At 48.2% G+C, this 19576-nt stretch overlaps 1 protein-coding gene across 1 annotated transcript in view; it reads right to left on the bottom strand.

Annotated features, from left to right (window-relative positions):
- The window catches only part of PLXNA3 (plexin A3), a 111196-nt gene extending 92092 nt beyond the window's left edge, over window positions 1-19104 (bottom strand). The window contains exon 1 of the mRNA XM_077284197.1: window positions 18972-19104. The gene's annotated coding sequence lies outside the window, so the exon portion shown is untranslated. The remainder of the gene's footprint in view (window positions 1-18971) is intronic.
- Window positions 19105-19576: the final 472 nt, after the last annotated feature.

Here is a 19576-nt window from a genome sequence, read left to right as displayed (position 1 = left end):
TTATGAAACTTCAATACATATTCAAGTAGATGAAGTACTATGAATAGCCGGTAAACGCGGGCGAAACATTCACACTTCCTCTGGGGCTCTATTAAATACTGGACCCAATGCTTCTCTTTATATATGAAAACATATTGGAATATTCTCTTTCTACCCTTAATGGCCGTTAAAGGCATATACATGAAAATATCTGCTGGATGCGGCTTCATCTTTTGATCCCACACCCCTGACCTTCCGGCTCTACTACTATTTTACAGTTTAATTGACTGTTCTGTTACAGAAGGCCCATAAGGACAGCACGGTGGCTCAGTGGCTAGCACCGCAGTGCTGAGGTCTCAAGTTCAAATCCCACCAAGGACAACATCTGCAAGGAGTTTGTACGTTCTCCTCGTGTTTTCGTGGGTTTCCTCCGGGTTCTCCGGTTTCCTCCCACACTCCAAAGACATACTGATAGGGAATCGAGATTGTGAGCCCCAATGGGTACAGCGATGATAAAAGCACTGCACAATGTGATGGCGCTATATCAGTAAAGCATAATAAATAAAGTCCTGATTCTCACGCACCACAATGTAGGAGTCATTATAGATTCGGCATTGGTCACTGACTACCTGCAGGACTCACTCAGATTCGGCCTAATAGTCCAATCGGAAAACTATGAATTTGGTTTTGGCCTCTGAGGGGTTAATTCTTACAAATGTCATCATCCCAACACATAGTGCGTCCTCCTCTCTAAGCTGCGGGTAATATAAGCAGTTTACTAGCCCTGAAATCTGGAAATTGAGATTTACTCCGGGTCACCCTCCTGCTGGGTCCCCAGTCCACCTGACTGGGAAGGGGCGTCCCAAGCCAGGGGGAGCCATCTTGTTTTAAAGACAATTTGACACTTCAACCCGCTGGTGCCGACTCCTGACCCCAAACTGGTGTCGCTTTCACCGGCACAGCTGGAGTGAATTACCGGGAAGGAAATACTAAGGGCCGGCGGGGTAAAGAAAGAGTCTATACAGATATGGACAAATTATACAGAATCCTGTTTTTACTGCGGAGTCTTCTATTGGAGAAAAGGTCTGAAGATCGTTCCCAGGAAGGCTCGGCCATTACAAGCGCAATTCTGGCTTCTGGGATGTGTTCCGTATTGGCGATTAAGAGCGTCTCCGTCTCTGGACGACCCATCCTGTCCCGCATCACACAGACAACCCATTGAACTGAAGTTATGCGGTGTAATGCTTTATTATTCCAGTGGTGGTGCTGCAGGAAAGACCTTTACTGACGGGTTTTCTCAGCTTTGAGATCAGCTTATCGTCAAAGGACCATTCTTCCAAGTAAAGATCAATTATAAGAATTTGTCATCAGAACTTGACTATTGTTTAAATCAGGTTTTATGTTGAAAGTATTTAAGAAAACGGATATTACTTCATATAATTACCTTATTAAAATACGTGCAATTATCAACAGGCCACTAGGGCCAATATTAGACTCCTACTTCTGGTCTTCACATAGAGATTAGTAGAAATAAGTGGACTTAGGTCTGTTTGTATAAACTGGGCATGCTCTAATCTGTGCACAGATCACTCTGAAGGGAGGAGGAGGAGGTGAGCTGTGACGTCACCTAATGGTGGATACTATGTTATAAGCTGTATATAGAAGTGTTATCACTCATTGTACAGGAGGAGGTGAGCTGTGAGATTACCTATTGTGAATGGTGGATCAAGTGTTATCTGCTGTATATAGAGGTGTTATCCGTCATTGTACAGGAGGAGGTGGTGAGCTGTGACATCACCTATTGTGAATGGTGGATCAAGTGTTATCTGCTGTATATAGAGATGATATCAGTCATTGTACAGGAAGGGGAGGAGGTGAGCTGTGATATCACCTATTGTGAATGGTGGATCCTGTGTTATCAGCTGCATATAAGAGATATCCATTGTACAGGAGGAGGAGGTGAATGGTGGATCCTGTGTTATCAGCTGCATATAAGAGATATCAATCATTGTACATACAGGAAGGGGAGGAGGTGAGCTGTGACATCACCTTTTGTGAATGGTGGATCCTGTTTTATCTACTGTATATAGAGGTGTTATCTGTCTTTGCACAGGAGGGGGAGGTGAGCAGTAACATCATTTTGTGAATGGTGGATCCTGTTTCATCTACTGTACATAGAGGTGTTATCAGTAAGCACAGGAGGGGGAGGAAGTGAGCTGTGATATCACCTAGTGTGAACCATGTATGTTGCATTATCTACTGTATACAGTTGTTACCTTTCATTGTAATCCTGTCTGTGATGACAATGAGACTGTTGTAAAGTTATCTGTACAAAATTGGAATTATGAGTCTACTGTAAGGCCTAGTGTTCAGTGTGAAAATTGCAGACAGATATGGGAGATTGGAAACTTTGTAAACCATAGCTAAAATAAAAACCTAATTTAAACAATAAGTAATTTTCTGAAGACTCGTTCCCCTTAACGAGGACAAGTCTCCTAGTCTTAAGGGGAGCCAGTGAAAAATGCTTCTCCAAATATGTCGCCCCACAACTAAGATTACCTAAAAATGGTTACGGTAATTATTCTTATTGCGGTGAGCTTTCAAGGGAGGGCTTGTGCTGACAACCAGCAGCCAATCTTATAAAGACGAGCTGCAGTGTAAAGCATGAGAGTGGGCAGCGCAGTAGACCATGAATGTATTGGGGGGCTATCTCAGTGGATCACCAGCATATAGTGGCACATTACCATGGGTGACGTTGTGCTCTGTAGGATGGGGGGTGTTTTTGGACAGTGGGCTCATAGCAGTTTGAAGCTTTACATCTGTTTTAAGTGGCTATAGAGTGACATGCTGGGATTTCTAGTACTCCCCACAAATTAACAGGCGGGTGGGTAGCAAGGAACATCTGCCGTACATCAGACATGATGTCAGAAAATGTTATTAACTAAATTTGATTGTAGAATATGTCTGGTCATATCGACGGGTTTGTAAATCACAGGCAGGTCTCTGCTCATGGTCAACGCCGAAGATGAACATTTACAAGAAAGGTTTTGTTTTTTTTGTTTTAAAAACCTTGGATTTTTATTCTGTAATTTTCAGATGATCTCATTAAGGAATAAGAGCATCTTAAAGGCGCAGGTTGCAACGGCAATCATGGCCGCAAACTAATGACATAATGACATTACTATGTCTCATCGTGCAGTCACCAGGATGACTACACCAACATAACGCAGCAGCAGGGAGCGGATCACAGGTCGTCCCAGCTGTCATTTATGCGGGAGGATGCAGAACCAAGTGCACAATCTGTCTGCAGCGCCCCTGCTGGGGATATGTGGCATTACATAGCGCCAATAAAATAAGTGATCGGTTTGTGTAACATATGGATATTGTGGGTCCTCCAAAGAGACATTAAATAGGTATTCCCATCTTAGTAAGTGACTGCATATTGTTAGGATATGACTGGTGGGGGTCCGAAGGGGATTCAGTGCAGCATCCCCTTCACGCCTTTGTTCTCCAAGCTTTACAAGATAAGTGGATAGAAAATATGCTAAGCTATTCCGCCATATAGGCGTGGAGGCAGATATATCGCTCCGTAGTTATAACTTCATTCATTTCAATAGCATCCCCAAGTGGGTTCCATAAAGGCGGCCATATTGGTTGTCATTTAGTGGGGATTTTTTATATTATGGTAAACAGCTACTTTGAGGGTATTTAATACTAGAGTGCAAGCAAAATAGTCTTCTGAGAAGATGAGATTAGAGAAGTCTGTCATTGTGGACCACCAGTAATTTTCTTGATCGTTCTGTCTGGGGACCATTAATCTAACCTCCGATGTGTGCAGAAATGGCTGTGCCATACTTTACACATGAAATCAGATGATTGTGAAGTATTTTGAGTGCAGGAATGTGGAGGAGAGACGGACACGGCACGGCATTCCTCCATTGTGAATTCCACACGCCAGGTGCGGCTTGGTCATAATATGGAGATGAGCGCACCAGAGCAGACATGAATGTTATGGGGGCACTTTATGAGGTATTTACATGTGAAGAGAGAATTACAAAAAGGAGAAAGTGGAGACTCCATGGAGCCAGAGAAGAGAGCAAAGTGACCTGCACCAACTCACAGGAGGAGGGAGTGCGGAATTGTAATGCCGCCATACGGTGACCAGCAAATACCGTGACGGCAGAAATAAGAGGTCCAGGAAGCCGAGATATAAGGAATAGTGATGAGTGAATGTGCTGGGATAAGGTGTTATCAGAGCATGCTCAGGTGCTAAAGAGTGTCTTCGGAGTGCTCGAAAAATATGTTTGAGTCCCTGTGGCTGCATGTCGCGCAGCAGTTAGGCAAACAGGTAATACCTGCATCTGTTGTGGCTGTCTAACAGCCGTGAGGACATGCAGTCTCGGGGACTCGAACAGATTTTTGAAGCACGCCAAAGACATCTATTAGCACCCGAGCATGCTTAGATAACGCCCTTTTCGAGCACGTTCGCTCACCACTAATAAGGAGCTGTTTTGTAGTATCTGTAAAAAAGAAAAAATCAACAATAAGGAACAAACCGAAAGCATCTCAATATTCTCAGCTTTCACCAGCAGTGATCATGAGGGGAAGTCTCATATCTGGGTGTAGTAACAGGGAGTGAGGCGATATCCTTCTCGTCTGTCCGCACGTTGACCAAATGTTCAACCTTAACGGATTCTGCCTTTTAGTCCAGGCCATGACATGAGTGAAGACCCTCATCCTGAACGGGACTGTCGGCCAGCACAAAATCCCAAAGGACACTAATGAGTTAATCACCGAGTAACATTATAACAATAGAGAAAATGGTAAATATGTAAAATCATTCTGAGGTAATTTACACACAGGAGGCGACCATCTTGCTGTCTTTAATCCATCCAGCCCTATCGACATAAAACATCCCAGCCAGGTACAAACGAATATACCGTATATTGAATTATTCAATGTCTGCCATATTTGTAGGTCATTCCTGTCACACAAATGACAGCAGAGGAACAAGCCAATATTGCCCCTACAGTGCACTATGGCTTCCTACCAGGATAGGGTGAACAGCAAGGGGTTTCTGAGAAAATATGGCCCCAGATAAACCTCTACAGGCTTTGTAATTGGTCTATTCCTCCCCGTTAGCTGCAATGTAAGGCTACAGTCACAGTATCAGTATTTGGTCAGTATTTCACATCAGTATATGTAAGCCAAAACCAGGAGTGGGTGATAAATACAGAAGTGATGACGTGTTTCTATTATACTTTTCCTCGGATTGTTCCTCTCCTGATTTTGGCATACACATACTGAGGTAAAATACTAACCAAATACTGATAGTGTGACCGCAGCCTAAACTGTAGAATTTTCAATGAGATGCCTGAAAAGTCACAATCTCTACTTATATTTTACCACTTTGGCGTTCTTCAGAGGAAGATGATGGTTATTGTCAATCGTGATAGTTTGGTCGCTCGCCCACCATCATTAACCAGGGATAAATTACTCGCTTACAATTTATTGCGACTTTTTAGGTGATGTAAAAACCAATGCTTGTCGCCCGCACGTCTCCTCGTGTAAACATGCATCTAATAGGTGGGCAATGGAAAAACTTCACAATTACTGAAACATATGAAAGTAAACGATGGGCTTTATTACATTGGCGATCATGACGAGCCATTTGTCTGCCCATGTGAAGGGACCTTTAGTTTTCGTGGCCCTTTAATTAGTGGAATAGCGGAGTGATGTGCTGGAAATAGTGAAGGGCTCGGGCAGTACATCATGCTGCGGCGCTGGCAGGGTGATATAGGACGCTGTTCTCATATCCCCGGGTGACATGCACTATAATAAAACACTTATTCCCAGCTCCTCCTATCGATCCTCAAGGCTGAGACTAAATCAGTCACAGGTTTCTCGAACTGATGGCAGTGACGTTATCAACCGGGAATAATCCGCAGGGACCTGGCGACAGCTGTCTGCCAACTACTTATCCATCATCCTGTATCTCACTTCACTGATGACCCATACCACATACACCATATAGAGAAAAGTATAGGATACGTGTCCTCATCATTACATTTAGGTTTTTCATTGCCCGCTGTATAACTTTTGGCCCCTTGCCTCTGGGGTATAACCTTCAGCCTCAACAAGTCCATGACATTTCCTCCTCCTAAATCTTCCCCCATCACCTGTGAGTGATATTATTGAGAAGTGAAAGGAACCGCAGCAACTCAGCGGCAAAGTGGAGACCCTGTAATGTTACAGTGTGGGGGGCTGAATGCTGAGGGGCAGAGGGAAGAAAAGTCACCAACGCTCTGTTGATTCCATAACTGTAGAGTACAGACCTCCTCTGGTATTAACAGCAGCACAAACACTGCAGCCCCTCCGGGAGCTTCATAACTGAGCAGCTGCATGCAGCCGTACATCACCAAGCACAATGCCGAGCGTAGATGGAGTGGTATTGAGCCGCCACCCCTGGATTCTGGAGGAGACGTGCTCTGTGCAGTGATGGATCGCACTTTTCTATCCGGCATCTAAAGGCCCCGTCTCACTTAGCGACGCTAAAGCAATCCCGACAACGATACGACCTGTCAGGGATCGTTGCTGCGTCGCTATGTGGTCGCTGGTGAGATGTCAAACAGTGAGATCTTCCCAACGATCGCTGCTGCGATCTCACTGTTTGACATCTCACCAGCGACCTGTAGCGACCTGTACAACGATGTCATATGGGAGCTATTATGACGATTCAGTGTCTGAGTCGTCAACGAGGTCGTTGGTAAGGTGTCAAACACAGCGATGTGTGCTACCCAGCGGGACCTCAACGATCAAAAAAAGGTCCAGGCCATTCCGACACGACCAGCGATCTCACAGCAGGGGCCTGGTCTCTGGTACGTGTCACACATAGCGAGATCGCTACTGAGGTCGCTGTTGCGTCACAAAACTTGTGACTCAGCAGCGATCTCGCTAGCGATCTCGCTTAGTGAGACGGGGGCTTTATGGAGAAGTCTGGGTTTGGTGAAGGAGAACGTTACCCCCTTACTGCATTGTGCCCGCTGTACAGATGATGGAGGAGGATAACGCCATGGGATTGTTATCAGGGGGCGGCCTTGGCCTCTTAGTCCCAGTGAAGGTTAATCTTAATACTTCAGCAAAAAACTGAGGACGATTGTAGGTTCCAGCTTTTGTGGGAACAGTTTGGGAAAGACCCTTTTCTGTTCCCCATGATTGTGCCTAGTGCACAAGGTCCATACAGACATGGAGGGGGGAGTTTGGTGGCCGCACAGAGCCCGGACCTCAGACCCATCCCATAATGGAGATTGTGACTCTGGCCTCCTCCAACATCAGGGTCTGACCTCACAAACGCTGTCCTTGATGAAGGGGCAAAAATTCCCACAGACTCCTTCAAAATCTTGTAGAAATCCTTCCCAGAAGAGTGGGAGCCGTTATATCTGCAGAGGGGCGACTGCATATTATGTCTGTGGATGTAGGATGGGAGGTGAGAAAAGCCCCTGGAGGTGTACTGTGAGTACACAGGGGGCAGCTGTAGGTTACCAGTATATATTACGCCATATAAGCGGACACACAATGTTAGTGTATGTGCACTCGTCACTCCCCTGCCTCCGCTGCATACTCTGCCATCTTGTCGTAGGTGTAGTAATCATCTACAATCTCCTGATTCACCAATTTGGGGAAAGCAATCACGTTCCGGGGTCATGTCATCAGCTCCTTATCTATAGGCGGCACGTGACTATATGGACTGGAGGAGAGCAGGCCTCTATACGGATGAAATCGCTGCCTCCATCCCATAATAGCACAGTGATGTCATCACCCTGGTTCTGCACTTCTCTCCAGTCGCCATGACAACCCCACCTCAATCCGCCGCTGTATGCTTTCTCTCTCTAATTGGCAGTGAGGAAGGTGGGTGGGGGGTATCCAAACAGCTCTTTGCACTGTACGTGGAGACCCCCAGCATACAATTCCTCTTATTTCAAACCCCTGCACGTCTCTATGTGCACAGACATTTGGGCTTCTATTAGAGACCCCCAACCACCAGCCCATGAAACCTTTCTATACAATGCATTAGAAGACCATCTTAGGATGTCCATGCAGCCGGCGGCCCCCCCGTATACAAGCACTGGCCACATCCATATACTTGCACTATACTAATCCCCAATAGCCCCCTCCACAGAATTCCTGCCCATTATGGATAATTTCTGCAATGCGAGGGCGGGCTCCACGCTGCACCCCTGTAATATCTGCTATCCGTCATTTATCACTGTCGCCTCTCCAAATTCTGGAATTCCAGATGAAAGGCATTTCAGAGTACCCGTACTTTCCAGCGCGCCCCTTCCCTTCCTTTACTCTAGGGCTGGGTCAGATCAAGTTCCTCCAATGACTAAAATATTTGTTACTGTCGCCCCAATGCAGAAGCCATACATGGCCAGGTTCTTGCCGCATCATTGCTTTCCAGCATGTCCCGACAGCCGACTGCACGTAGTCATTGTGCAACAGTTGGTGACCTATTAACTTGGAAAGGCCAAAGGAGGATCTGGCCCAATCTGAGGCTTTTCACAAGGTCCAGGTGTGGTTTCTCATACTGGACCGAAAGGGACTGGGCTCAAACCTGTGGTTCCAAACTGTCTGCAAAACTACAACTCCCACTGTGCCCCGAGAGTGACAAGACCTACCACAATGTTCTGCAGCCTGTGGATCTCTAGCTGGTGCACAACTACAACTCCCAGTATGCCATGAAAGCCTCATACTGTACAACAGTGTTCCCCCCAACCGGTGACTCTCCAGCTTCAAAACTACAACCCCCATCATGCCATCGCAGTCACAGGCTGTTGGGGAACACTGCAATACAAGCGTACTCAAATCTGTGGTAAGATTACAACTCCCATTATTCCCCGACACTCACAAACCCCACCACAAAGTTCTCTTATCTGCCGCTCTCCAACTATTGGAAAACTACAACTCCCACTATTCCTCGAGCCCCATCACAATGTGTAAAACCACAATTTGCACTGTGCTCCATAACACTTAGGTACCACAAGAATTTTTTCCAAGCTGTGACTTTATCTGCTGTAAAACTACAACTCCCAATATGCCCACCACAGTGTTCTCCAACCTATGGCTGTTGTACAACTACAACTCTCACTATTGGGGCGCTGTGGGATTACAACAGCCTGGAGGTCATTGCTGTAGGCCGCCCACCAGGCCAATTACCCAGCGATGAAGACCCTGGCCAGCGTGAGAAGATTCCTGCACCTACACTTGGCCTTCAGTCTCGCTGGGCGTCTCCTCATTTGTATTTGTGGCCACATGTCCCCGTCGTTAATGGCGTCCAGTTGTTATTCAGCCATTACCCCATTCTTCTCGCCCCCTCCCGGGCTCAGCCAGGCCGCTAAATCTGGCTCTTTCTGAAAGACTCTTTCAGGACTTGTCAATAAAAGTGATGTCTGTCCCAACACATGAGGTGCAAAAAAAGGATTTGGAGGCCCCACTGCATGGCACGGCCAGCGGGGTCAGAACGGACCCATCAGTCCCTCGTAAAAAAACACTTGTGCCATAAAGCAGCAAATAAGGGTTTGTTCTACTGGCTGCGAGCTAAAAAGAGAACGTCACCCTGGTAAACATGCCTATCAAGCAGCCCGGAGCCATGATAGTTTCTGCATCGCTGGCAGAATCGAACAACCCACTGCCAGGAAAGGGACAGACAGCAGAGGTATTGCTTTGGGGTGGGGGGCTTTAATCTAAAAGTCATCAGCATATAAAATGTGATCACACAATAATGTTGGCTGAATGGGCCAATTTGGCCAAGACAGGCTGACCATCCATTGGAAGGAGGAATAGGGATTGGGCATGTCAAAATCCAACACGTCCAATACCTTTTTCAAGGAATATGTTAGCTTATTCCCATCTCTATTAATAACACATGCACGCTCAGCCATTGAGAGCATGCATACGTATGAAGGGTGGCGGTGAGCAGGAATAGCTGTTGAATGCTAAAAATGTATAGCTGTATTTAAGGAGTTTTTTGGGGCACTGATCTGAACGGGTCAAAAACCAAGATTTTTACAAAAATGTCCGTTTTCCCATTTGGGCACCATCTCTAGTGACATCACGTACATGGAAGCACTAATGTGGGAGATGTGCAGTCTCACTGCTAGGAACGAACGTGGAGGAGCATATAACACGCCATTTACAGAAGTGCGGCACGACGGATAGTTTCTTTCATGTCTCTAATTGTTGGGGGGGTTTTGTTTATGGGAAAGGTTTTCAAGTTTTTTTAAAAGCAGTAATCATGGGTGAGGATCGCTGGCTGGATTAAAAATGGCTGATAAACGTGAACTATAGTTTGCATTTAACGTTAACGCAGGAGATCGGTTTAGTGTCTCTACCAGGATTTCAGTGTAAAATCTATCTGCTAGCTGTGACCTATATGGCGGCATTAATTGTAGTAACGACTGCACGGTAATGCTAGAGTCTGCACCCCCATTACAGAGTGTACAAAGTCCCACAATATACCGACAGCCTGAATCCTGCAGTTAAAGGGACTTTTCTCCATAATCTGCCCTCCCAAGTTGCGGTTCGGTTGGGACCTCGCACCTCGGCCCCTGCCCCCACATTCACCTTATGATTACATCTGGCATAGGCGAGGGCTCTGCGACTCTCTGGGCCCCGCACAGACGTAACGGCATAGGGGTAATAATGGAGGTCAACAGGGAGTTTGCACTCGTGTTGGCAGCGTTCCCGGTTTGCCAGCTCCGGCCCAGGTCTGGCTTCATTACACCGGTCTCCAGAGCCAAGACAAACGCTCAGCTCCCAGAAAACCTGATCCAGGTACTTTTCACCAGCCGTAATATATTAGCTTAATTTTACATTTCACGTAGTAATTGGAGCAGAAGGCAGGGCAGGACCTGAGCCGCGGGGTCCTAGCCAGGACTCCATACACATCAGACAGCGATGCTTGTAGACAACTTATATCCCATTATTCCCCCATTACTATGCAAGTCCCATTTACAATCCCAACCTCCTAAGCGGTGAGGCGACTGGATCGTCTTGGACACTGAATGTCCAAGGCAGGAACAATTATTCCAAGAAGACAATTCAAGGATTGGACAAGAGCAAAGTTTATTTTCAACATGTTGTAAAGCAGGTTGTTGAAGCGCTTGACAGCACACCATATATGGTCATGTTGAGTCCGCATTGCAGCAAGTAGATAAGTGCTCTCCAACTGTTGCAAAACTACAACTCCCAGCTTAACCAACAGCCAAAAGTTGTGGCGTTCTACCACAACAGAGAATCAGGGGCTTCTAAGGCCCCAAATAATGGGATTCGGTGAAATCTCCTCCCGATCAATATAATGAGTCAGATGGAGTCACTCTGTAACGGAGTGGTCCGTGGTGTCCGTTTTGGAGGACCACACTTGTCCTCATAGAAAGACAAACCATGCCTGAACGGAAAAGGAAGTGACTCCATCTGCCTCATTATAGTGAACGACTCCTTCAGGTGTTTTGACCAAATCCTGTTTTCCATGGCTTCAGATGAATGCCTTGATCATGGGGCAAAAGGTGGAGGAGTACCCAGCCTTAAAGGGGTTGTCCTGAAAGAACAACAGGAAATGATTGCTGATGGACGCAGCTTTCATCACTGGGACGGTCCACCGATGCCGATATACCCAACCAGCAATGTGGTATTACACATCCAAAGCAAAGGGTATCATCAATGGCGGTAAATTTACTTCCCGACAGTCCATGATGCATTCACCCAGAAAAGTCCAGGCTGTCTGTATCTATACCTAGGGCACATACAAGTGCTGATGTCCGTGGACCCCTCTATACCCCGGCTCCATGACCGCACATCACACACGCTTCTCCCTCACTAAATCTTTGGTGCCTTCCCGACTCCTATTGGAAGCATTCTTTTTCTGAATGACTTCTGAATATTCACCTTTTCCGCGCTGAACCATCAATACTCCATAATTACAAAGGTTGGCCACGATCATTAATATCGCGGGTCACGAAGTGTTATACATATGATTACGCGCTGTCTCCATTATAACGAGGCCAAACCATTTCTCCCAAACCACATTTACCCAAACTGGAAAATTCATCTGTATATAAGATCGTGACGTCAACTCAGGAATAAAAAGGGAAAGCTGGGTGACGACTTCTTGGAGGCCATTTCCGCTCCACAAGGGTTGGAGCTCAGCTTTCCAAAGTCCTGACCTGCTTCGTTACACCGAATAAAGGGGCCTGGATCTGACATGGAAAATATCTGCGACAAGCCCCCTTTAATCTCCACTTTCCCTCATTCCGATGACATGAAAGTGATGGGGTGAAGGGAAGTGTGGAGACACCGCGGATGAGTATGAGATCAGCCGCAATTTCCTGCTTCGCTGTCAAGAGCCTCCGACCATGAACAATAGATCTGAAACTCCACAGATCCTGGTCGTCACTCCGCAGGTACCACCACGGCCGAGGAGGCCAATGCACCCAAAAATGACTGTCTGGTCTATGATAGACCGCTAAGAGAAGGACTGCCACCTGACATGGTGTCGCCAAGGTGCAGAACGGTGCCCATGGTGCGGACTGTCCGGCGCAGCAGGAAGGGGTTAATGGGCAGCTGCCGATATGCTGTCAGAGTTACACATTCCAGAGCATACCTGCACATGATATATTTATCTCTCAGGATGTTTCCTGGTAAAACGCTTAACATAAATATGGGAGCAGAACGCTGGCGAGAGATGAGGAAATGCTGTAACCCCTTCTGGGCTAATGCTTTGCAGACAGCGGCTCTGGCAGAACCGGCGAGGGCTGAGCTCCCCACCGAGGGTGGAGGTTGTCTCACCGCAAGTGTTGGGAGAGCAATGGATGCCGCTCCCAAAACACAACATAAAAAAGACCCCTATATCTACCACATCAGACACCCAGCTTTCCCAGCCTCCGCGTACTCATTCTGCATAGGATAGGGCATGTTATTTATGCACCACTTTGTCATTTCGGGGTTTTGGAAAGATGGGCGAGACCCCCAGAAACGTCAGCCGCGAGCAGCAATTCTGATTCTTCAGGACAGCAAATCCATCCAGTTAGGAAAGGATATTTATTTAGGAATCCTAATATTTGTGGTCATCACCCAGCTTTCCCAGAAACAGATTTAAAGGGACAATAAAGGGATTTGTTTTTTCTCTCCTAATGTCCATCCAGGGATAAGATCTGTCAGAACACGTCATCTGGAGAGTGTCCTGCACCCGGGAGAACAAAGGGAATTTGGCAAATATCTAGCAGGACTGGGGCCGGACAGATGGACGCAGCAGAAGGCGCAGCGAAAAATCCGGACATATTCTCACACTTTTTTGATAAACAGGAGCCGAGAGTCTTTTGGAAACCCCCCTCACCCTTCCCGGATCTGAGCCCCTCGCCGTGATCCCAACAAACCTCACGATTTAGTCATGTCCAAACAAACACAATATTTCCTCGGATTACGGCTACCGGCGCTTCTGTTCGCTCGCGCTCTAGGAGCTGGAGGGCGCTGAGTGTGCAGAAATCACTTATTAGATGCCAGACATTAGTAATTCCAAGCAGAACTTCGTGCTACGGGGGCTGGGTTTGTGTATGATGTGTCCTAGTGCAGGTAGGTCCCTATAAGATTCAGCAGTGCGCTAGGGAATTGCACTTCAGGCAATTGCCCGATTTCATAGAATCTCTATGTACAGGACTGGTACTGTATTGCAATCTATGTGTATGTACAGAGGGGACCCAGTACCCCAAATCTGGAGGTCAGAAGGGGTCCTAATAGTCACACGCTAGCGATCTCACAAATCAAAGCAATACGTGGTGATAAGCTGTATTAGGAAAACCTGTATAAAGTGCAAATATCAGCATCGCCCCGCACAGTGGAGACGGTATAATAATTGCCTTGTCCCAGGAGCTTACAGCTAAAAATATCCAACACGTAAATGTCACAAAAATAACAATTGCAAAATATCTGAAAGTCTTCAGAGACCACCACGTCTCTGGGGGGAGCATCCTAGAGACAGGGAGGGTCCTTCCATATAATGAAGTCAGTAATGAGACGGCTACAAATAACACTCGCCCGGTCACATGCAGGGTGGGTGCCATCGGCTGCAGTGGAGGTGAATGGGGGGCTATACAATGTGACAGTACAGACAGTATCCAGTCTGGGACGCACGCTTTGATTTTCGCTGAGGGTGTAGGGGTGTCCCAACTCTCCCCTGATTATGTCAGGATCAAGCATGTTGTATTTCAGTGTCTTTTTTTCAAGGAAGGTAATCTGTTACCCTTGCCACGTGCACGCTCATGTCGGCTGATCGTGCATGTGTTTTGGAGGATGGGACAGACGATGGTCAGCAAATTGCATATGCACCTAAAGAAGCTGGGTGACCGTCAATATGGCCCACATTACAGCTTGTCACCCTTTAATGAAGGGCACACAAAAGGACGGACCCCTTTAAATTAAGGCACCTGGTACCACTGTATATCCATATCAAGCCAGTTACATAATAACATTATTGAGCAGTTTCTGGCCCTTATCCAGCGGCTGAAATATTTATCACCCGGAGGAGTAAGTACCACGGCGTATCACACATCACTTACTGCAGCAGCACTGATTCTGTAGTTACAGAGTCAGCCTGCAGGGGTGCTCCCATAGCTGATCGCAGGAAATGACTATCTCGGCCAGGTCCCACATCAATCCATGTCACGGATCATCTCTGCACATAATAAACCTTATCATGGCAAAAAGACTAATGATGTACAATAAGTCCCCCATTCATTCCAACGCCATGGTCTCCTGAGGACAGATAATGAGGAACATCAGGTTACAAATGGGGTGCAAGTTCCTTTAAATTAGGACCTGTCATGAGAAATATCAACTTCAATGAAGCGTGAGGCTCATGGTGCTACTCCGCTCACGAAGAGTGGCCCGGCTCTAAAAATGACCAAACATTGCCCCAAAACCATTATATGCAACCTGAACCATGGAAAGCTGAGAAATCATTACATTGGCTGCCTTAAGAGACTCACACAGCTTTCCATGATCCCTGCATGGGTTCCCTATTAAAAGTTAGGCCCAGGATGACACGATATAACATGGGCTTCTGTCTTGCCATGTTTGTGCCAGTCTATGCCACCCACTTACAGATCTGTCATTCTAAACCCAAATTTTGCATTTGTAGGGTAAGATCATTTTTTGGCCTTCTTCAGGCAAATTGTACACTCATGAAATGCCATTGATAGCACTGTAGTCCAGGCAGCGGGGTCTTGTGGTCTCAACGAGGACTGGAGCCGAGGTATGGGGCACCCACCATAGCTAGGCTTTGTCTCTATTGGACTAGCACATCCCTGGCACTGTTACCATAGTAACTAAAGTGGCATAACAACAGCGGCGCTTGTGACATCAGGATCATCATTTTTCACTTATTTCCAAGAAAACGGACATATCTGGTGGTCCCACCGATCACCATGTTCCATCCCGGCTGCATAACCAGAATGGGGCAGAGCAGTGGCCGAGCATGCTCACTACAGACCAACAGCGGCCGAGCGTGCTCACTACAGACCAACAGCGGCCGAGCGTGCTCACTACAGACCAACAGCGGCCGAGCGTGCTCACTACACACCAACAGCGGCCGAGCGTGCTCACTACAGACCAACAGCGGCCGAGCGTGCTCACTACAGACCAACAGTGGCCGAGCGTGCTCACTACAGACCAACAGCGGCCGAGCGTGCTCACTACAGACCAACAGCGGCCGAGCGTGCTCACTACAGACCAACAGTGGCCGAGCGTGCTCACTACAGACCAACAGCGGCCGAGCGTGCTCACTACAGACCAACAGCGGCCGAGCGTGCTCACTACAGACCAACAGCGGCCGAGCGTGCTCACTACAGACCAATAGCGGCCGAGCGTGCTCACTACAGACCAATAGCGGCCGAGCGTGCTCACTACAGACCAACAGCGGCCGAGCGTGCTCATTATAGACCAACAGCGGCCGAGCTTGCTCACTACAGACTAACAGTGGCTGAGCGTGCTCACTACAGACCAACAGCGGCCGAGCGTGCTCACTACAGACCAACAGCGGCCGAGCGTGCTCACTACAGACTAACAGTGGCCGAGCGTGCTCACTACAGACTAACAGTGGCCGAGCGTGCTCACTACAGACTAACAGTGGCCGAGCATGCTCACTACAGACTAACAGTGGCCGAGCATGCTCACTACAGACTAACAGTGGCACGCTCACCCACGCTTCAGTCAAAACCTCCTCACTGCGGTCGTGCATCGGGACCCCTGTTCTAGTGATCGGAGGGGTCCACAACGATCAGACGTTTATAACCTACTCTGCAGGTAAGTGATAAAGTGGCCAAATACAAACAACTTAAAGGGGATTTTCCAACTTGGCACCTCATCACTATCCATGCCCACCCCAAAAATGGGGATCTGAAATGCTTGGGTTGTGTTGAGCATGTGTATCATTTTTCCTTTCCCGGTCTATGGGACTTGCCAGTGATAGTTGTGCACTCTACTGTGTTCTGTGCTGCGGTCCCATAGACAACAAATGGAGATCTCAGAGCCCCGTTCTCATGATGTGGGGGTCCTGCAGCGATAAGCAGCTCTCACCTGCTCTGTGGATGGCAAGATGATTGCAGGTAACATGATGACTTAGACAGCAGGTGGTGCGGCCAAAAATCGTTCTATGCCGCTGCTCCCTCGCAGCGTAATGCAATGAATGGGGTCGCCCTGCAACCCACTCTACAAATAAGAAGCAAAAAGTCGGCCTGTCGGCTGTTCATGACTTGTCGCGGATGTAGCAGCTGCACAGGGCGATGTTTGGCCGTGCGACCAGTGTTATGGACAACGTCCTTGTGTAGCCCCAGCCATAATGTGACAAAAGCACCAAAGTTAGGAGCCAAAGGGCAAGTGAAAAGCAGATCGGGGACCACTGCGGCCCCAGACAAGGTGTGCAAAAAATAAAAAACAAGAGACAAATAACAGACAACTTACACAGAAGTCTATGGAGACAAAACCACTTGTTACCAAAAGTCTGACAAATTTGCCGTGTGTGAATTGACCCCTATTGGCACCCTGGAGCCGCGGCCAGCGACTCACCCATAGTCACACAATCTAGAGGAGACAAACTTGCAAAATAAAAAGGCGAAAGGAATCAGGAGCTGCCGATCATCAGCCCAGGACGACATTCCTGGCATTACTAAAGTGCAAGCTCTTGTGCCCAGAGCCATGATGTCCATCCTGACGGATTTACATCCATCCGTGATTCGTCCTCGTCATGAAAACCACATCTGTTCTCTCCATTGTGATATAAGCTCCAATCTGCTGCGTCCTCCAGCGCTTGTCTCGATGCACACCGCGCGCTCATCAGATGTGGCAGCTCGCTAGGAAACTTATATCTGCAAGCTGGAACCGCCATTGGCATTACAGAGCGACGTAAGGGGGATGGGAATATCGCTCCCTAGGGAGGAGAGCAGTCCACTGCATGGCAACAGGTTGCAAGCTCCTAGGGTTCCCATGGGTAGGTCACACCGCCATAAGCACGCGACCCTACACCAATATGAGGCCGATCTGGCGGAATAAACAGAGCGCAGGCGCACAATAGATTGCAAGCTCCTGGGGTTCCCATGGGTAGGTCACACCGCCAAAAGCACGCGACCCTACGCCAATATGAGGCCTATCTGGCGGAATAAAAAGAACGCAGGCGCACAATAGATTGCAAGCTCCTGGGGTTCCCATGGGTAGGTCACACCGCCATAAGCACGTGACCCTACACCAATATGAGGGCGATCTAGCGGAATACAAAGAATGCAGGCGCACAATAGATTGCAAGCTCCTGGGGTTCCCATGGGTAGGTCACACCGCCATAAGCACGTGACCCTACACCAATGAGGGCGATCTAGCGGAATACAAAGAACGCAGGCGCACAATAGATTGCAAGCTCCTGGGGTTCCAATGGGTAGGTCACACCGCCATAAGCACGTGACCCTACACCAATGAGGGCGATCTAGCGGAATACAAAGAACGCAGGCGCACAATAGATTGCAAGCTCCTGGGGTTCCCATGGGTAGGTCACACCGCCATAAGCACGTGACCCTACACCAATGAGGGCGATCTAGCGGAATACAAAGAACGCAGGCGCACAATAGATTGCAAGCTCCTGGGGTTCCAATGGGTAGGTCACACCGCCATAAGCACGTGACCCTACACCAATGAGGGCGATCTAGCGGAATACAAAGAACGCAGACGCACAATAGATTGCAAGCTCCTGGGGTTCCCATGGGTAGGTCACACCGCCATAAGCACGTGACCCTACACCAATGAGGGCGATCTAGCGGAATACAAAGAACGCAGGCGCACAATAGATTGCAAGCTCTTGGGGTTCCCATGAGTAGGTCACACCGCCATAAGCACGTGACCCTACACCAATATGAGGGCGATCTGGCGGAATAAACAGAACGCAGGCGCACAATAGATTGCAAGCTCCAACGTCCACAAACCATGGGGATAATGCTAAACCTCATAACATGACACGGAATATTTACTATCAGACGACTACAGCGCGGTCAAAACGCACAAGCATATCCCCCCTGCGTATGGAGTGCAAGCTCTGCAGACCACCCGTCACATACATAACTGGGCCCCCTCACCGTACCTAGACACTGGGGGGCATAGGGTGGGGTGCAGTCAGGTGACAGAACTGGACAGAGGTGTCAAACCTTGGTGACGGAGAGGAAGGGGTTAACAGTGCAACACCTCAAAAGTAGAAGATGCTGAAAGACCCCCCCAAAATAAGAGGTCACACCCCAAAACCATACAAGGAGGGGTCACAGCCCACAGCTCCAGCCTGCATGCCAAGACCTAGGGCACCCCACAATTACTGCCCTTGGGAGTGCCCCTCCCTCCCTTCCAGGGGCTCCCGGCGTGCACCCCCACAGAACACCGCACTGACTGCGGACGGCGCGGCTGCTACTCACCGGACATTGTGTGGTCTAGCTCCGGATCTGGGGGGAAAGGGGTCCAGGGTAGAACAGAGCAGCAGAGACCCCAAAAAGACAGACGGACAGAAGCCGCTCCCACCCGCACTGCCGCCTGCTCACACTGAGGCGCTCCGAGCCCCAGAGACCCTTTTCTACATGGACGCTACCACTACAAAATAGGGGTCGGCGATCACTTCTAAGCTGCGAGAACCACGCTGCAAAACGCACTTGTCATTGTAAATAAATCTGAATGTGTATATATTAATTGTAAAAATAGATTGAGTCACACTGATTCTATCACACATTACATGTGTCCCTGCTAATAATACACAACAAGATATAGCACCCCTGTGACGGATGGTACAATCCATCACTTTATCACATCGCTAGTGAGATGCTCCTGCAGTGCACAGTGTGAGGAGGGTCTGTGCGGGCAGTGGTGGCACTGTGTGCTGATGACACCGCGATAGGTGGGCACCCTACTGATGGCGCAGGATAGGTGGGCACTGTGTGCTGATGGTACCCCGATGGTGGGCACTGTGTGCTGATGGTACCGTGATAGGTGGGCACTGTGTGCTGATGGTACCGTGATAGGTGGGCAC

This window comes from Ranitomeya variabilis, chromosome 2, assembly GCF_051348905.1.
Source record: "Ranitomeya variabilis isolate aRanVar5 chromosome 2, aRanVar5.hap1, whole genome shotgun sequence".
Lineage (NCBI taxonomy): Eukaryota > Metazoa > Chordata > Amphibia > Anura > Dendrobatidae > Ranitomeya > Ranitomeya variabilis.
Note: the sequence above shows the minus strand (reverse complement) of the source record. Positions and strands in the feature narration are given on the sequence as shown.